The following is a 4,934-nucleotide window of genomic DNA, read 5'->3' on the forward strand; positions in this document are numbered from 1 at the left end:
AGCAGTGATATTTCTGCCCTGAAGAACAAGAGTTATACTGCTATGATACAGCAATGTGTTTTGCAGTTTACAATGTTTAAACACTACACAATATCAAACCTTCAACCAACTTGGATTGCTATTATATTTTATTTAATTTCTACAGTTTTCAGGGTACAACAGAAATTTCAATACTGTATGAGATAATGTTGACTTCAGTTAAATATAGTATTGGCGATTAATAATGATAAAAAAATAAAATAAACCAAAGAAGAACTTAATTTAAGCTAAATTGCTCAACGCATGGAAATAGTGCTTGAGCACATCAGGAAGTGAACAGGATGCCCCCGTTAAATGGTGACAGTCCAGGGGGCTGTAGCAGCGAGGAGTATTCACCCCTGTTATATTTTTCCATATACTCCAAATATTTGTCTTTTCACTTTATGTTTCATCCCCTTTCCTTTCAAATCAATTCCGTAGTTTGAATTAATAACAATGAAAGTTATTTTCGACAAAGAACTTTGAAATATAAGGCCAAGGTATCTGCCAAAACTGCACAAATTAAAAGTCAAACAAGCATTGCAAGCATTGTTAAACTGATGTACAACTGAATGTAGGCCTATTTCATAAGTATCAATTAACAGACAAAGAGTCAAAGATTTGACAATTACCAGATGTTATGTTAATCAAGGTGATTATAGTCTTTGAATTTCAACTGAGGAAAATTACTGAATCAAACTGATTCTATAAATCTAGCATCTCGTTTGCAACACTAATTTAAAGTTGAAACACTACCAAACTACTTAATGTAATCTCATTTATGGTGGCTTATCTCCTTTCAAATGTTACCCTGGGACTGACTGTCCAGTGAGCTACAAAGGTCAAATGGAGTCTCACTTTAAAGTTTATTGAACTCTGAGAAATTCAGTGTTATCCCAGCAGTGGGGGGTTGGGTTCTTTACTAGGTTTCTAGGTTTAGTTGAACCCTGCAACATACCTTTGACTAACCATGCCATAAACATGGCATGATGCCATATAATAGTGTTACCATTACTGTTAATTATCATGACTGACACCATACCATTTGATGTCATGACAGCTTATCAGCATCTGTCACATGTGTACTCTAGTTACTTGTCATGAAATCAAATATTATTGCATATATCAAGAGGCTTTAGAGGATATAGTAACATGACATTGTTATATTACTGGATATAATCTGCCATGATAACTCATGACAGCATAGGACATCTGCCACAAAACGTGTATGCCAATACAACACAGGATACAGCAAGGCTCAAGTAAAGTGTTACCCTTTTCTGCATGACTCTCTTTCTTTTACAAACAAATCAACCTCTTTTTTGGCAACAACAATCTAATTTGATGACATCTGACCATGGAAGCCAATCCAATGATGTACCAAAAATAGAAAATTCCTGCCACTTGCATTCATGGTTTGATAAGAGAAGATCTTTTATAGGCAGACTGATCACATCTCCTGTTTTCAACATTTCATTTTTTGGCCTTATAATAGATTAGGAATTGGAAACATTTTTATAATTTATGATCTATGGTTTGGATGATTGGTTTCATTTCACTTGTGTGAAATGCAATACACAAGACCTAAGTGAAGGCGATGAATGACCTTTGAAGGATCTGTAATTATAGACAAGAAAAATAAAATATAATTCAGAACATACATCTAATTTAATTTCACTTTGATCTTCTAAGGCTGCCAATAAATGTTACACTTATTTTCGAGGAAGCGTTATCAGTTCAGATGGAGGACTTCTCTTTGTTCTTAAATTGAATAATAACATTTATCTTTTAGCCAAGTTATAATATAATGCTGTTAAAAAAGGACCAAAAAAAAAAAAAAACTCTGAGCTCCTAATCAATTCCTTACTCTCTGCTGTTTGTCTCTGTACTATGAGCTTTGCCTGACAAGCTTCTGACACTTAGACCAAGAAAGAGCATTAGGAGGATTAAACTAGGATTCGACTTCTGTTCAACAACCTGCCCATGCATGCAGGATTAGGGGACTTCACTAGCAGGGGCCTCCATGACTGTATAGGTCTAGGTGAGGGAGCCTAGAACCCTGTGGCCAGTCACAGAAGACACTGACCACAAAAGTGGACAGAGTGCCATCTTAAATCTTGAAGTAGTTAAAAAAATACATTAATATTCATCAACACTTACCATTTATCAACAAATGTTGATAAATGGTAAATAAATGTATTACAGATTTATGATCATAGATGTACTGGGCATTAATGTAATCTGCATTCATATGAAAAAGTTTAAACATAAAATATAAATGTGCCAAATAAACAGTAATTTTGCTTTGAAATGTGCAGAAGTGTTCCTTGTAGATGATGTGCACTTTTTTCACTTGTAATATGTCATTTTACCAGGGATGTCCAAACATTTGCATACAACTGTTAATAATTCTATTATGATGCTACCATTTTACAGTTTAATAGCTTATTGCTATTAATAGCTTAATTGGTAGGAAGCTTCAAATAAAATGAAGTTTTAGATGTATTCAGAAAGATTGACAGTGTTGTTGTTGTACCCTTAATGCCTGAAAAAGGTGTATGAACATTGAGAATGAGGCCATAACAAAATTAATATCCAAACTGCCTCATATTTGAGATGTGGAGATGGAGTTTTAGGCAGATGTCTTAAAAAGAAATTCCTATAAATAAATAATTATGCTGAAACAAAGTAAAACTTAATTCAAATGTGTCCATTGGGCCCACATAAAAAATATATCAACATAATTCTGTGTAGAATTAATACATTTATAAACACATTTTTTCAGTGTACAGTATATTATTTATTATTTAATAACTTTTGAACTGTTGCATAGAACATCTTGTAATGCCTTTTTGCAGCTGATGTAGTATTTCAGGCTGCACTGTATAAGTTAGTACTGAAAAAAATAACCGCAATTGTTAAAATGATGAGTGACTCCAAACTTTTAAACGTAGTTTGGAGTACATAAAAGGTAAGAACTGATAGTTAACGATGACCACTGACTGTTTGTAGCTGATGATCACTATGCTGTTAAGGTGATACTGTAGGATTGTTCAACCTACACACTAAGCATACACACTGAAATTATTATGCATGACTTTATGCTGCAGACGCAGCAGATGGAGGTAAAGAAACGCTTGAATATTTCTTTAAAAACATTAACTGAAAGATTCTTTAAGGAATGAAAAGAGGTTCTTCTAAGGCATCGCTGTAAAAAATATTGTCAAACCTTTATTTTTATGAGCGTATTCCTTAAAGCATTGCTGTATTACATCACAGTTAGCATGTTAATTGGTAAGTGAAAGCACTCCTGCAATTTCTCTGAGAAGTCCAGGCACCTGCTGCTCTGGTCTACACTAAGTCTATTGACTGGATCTGGACGTTGCATCAGACGCTTTGTTTTTACAGTTTACAAAATGTGAATTACCACCTTACTTAACTTACAAACAAAGTATATGCCGAAATAGTCAATGAACACTAAAAAAATTTAAAAACTAACAAATGTTGTTTCATAAGTGCTAACTCCTTACTACTGTTGAAAAGGTTATTTTCTAGAGGGCATGTTAGTTACAAGATCTCTGGTGTTGCTGAATAATCTGTTAATAATAATCTGATTGATAACACTTTACTGTAAAGTTCATAAGGCTGTATCACAGCAAACCCTTCATGCCAACTGTCTTAGACCTCCATAAACATGTATAAATAAATGTAAAAAAACCTTTTATTTAATGTCAAAAGTTTGCAAGTTGGCAAACATTTTCTGTGGACCCTGAGTAATGTAAGATCCATTACCTTTTATAGAATTTAAGCTCTGTTACATCATCAGGATTATGTCACCATGATATCAACTAAAATGTGTTGTTATAATGTGCTAGCAATTCACATAAGAAAATGTCAATATTATAAAAAATAGATGTCACCTTACAAAGGTGTTATTGCGAACTGACATCAAAGTTGACAAATGCAGCCTTTGCAACAGACAAGCTATTGAAATAAATCTTTGTAAAACTCTGATTTGGCTCATGTCCGTTGTGACTGTTGCTATCACATAAAAAAAACTATCCTCGTTTTTTGTCATTTTTTAATTATTTTGCTACTATGAAAATGCCAGTTACCCTATGAATTGTGTTAAAATTTCATGATGAACAGACTAAGATAAATGGTCTGAAATTACTTTTAAAAATTACCTAAAAATTAAAATATTACAAAATGTATTCACTTTAATTGCAAGTTAAGAGATACAAGGTTGTGTTCTGACAGAGACAGAATGTCATGTGGCTCTACTTACACTGCCCTACGCACTTAACAGAGATGATTCTTTAAGGGTTCTTTAGGACAGGCAATGGTTGAATTTAGAACCACTAAACAGAACTTATTTATAGAACTATTTCATGCATAACTAGTTCTTCGTATGGTGAAATGGTTTTTCAGATTGATGTAGATGGAGAACCTTTTTGAAATGGTTCTATTTAGCACCAAAAAGGGTTCTTCTATTGTTACGATGTCAAGCTATTTTCAAAAAGGTTCATATACAATGCATCGTCTATCAATCTGAAGAACTATTTCACCATGCAAAGAACCATTTAAGCATGAAGTTGTTCTAAACAGAACTCATGGTTTAGAATAGAACCACTGCATTCACTAAACAATCCTTGAAGAGCCTTCCTTTATAGGTATGTGCAGTCACCAAGCACTCTTAGGATTATTCAAATCTGCTATTTGAAAGGTTACAACAGATTAGCAAATCGGTTGGAATATTAATGGTCACTATTAAGGGCAATAGGATTTTTCTATGCAGCTCCACAGCAGTCTCAAAACGTATTAAATTAGATGTGACTGTATAACAATGTTGTTGCTGGTGTTATGTTTAATGTCGAACTCTGACTGGGCACCTGGTCAGTCTTTGTCCTTCAAGC

Source organism: Colossoma macropomum, unplaced genomic scaffold (assembly GCF_904425465.1).
Source record: "Colossoma macropomum unplaced genomic scaffold, Colossoma_macropomum, whole genome shotgun sequence".
NCBI lineage: Eukaryota > Metazoa > Chordata > Actinopteri > Characiformes > Serrasalmidae > Colossoma > Colossoma macropomum.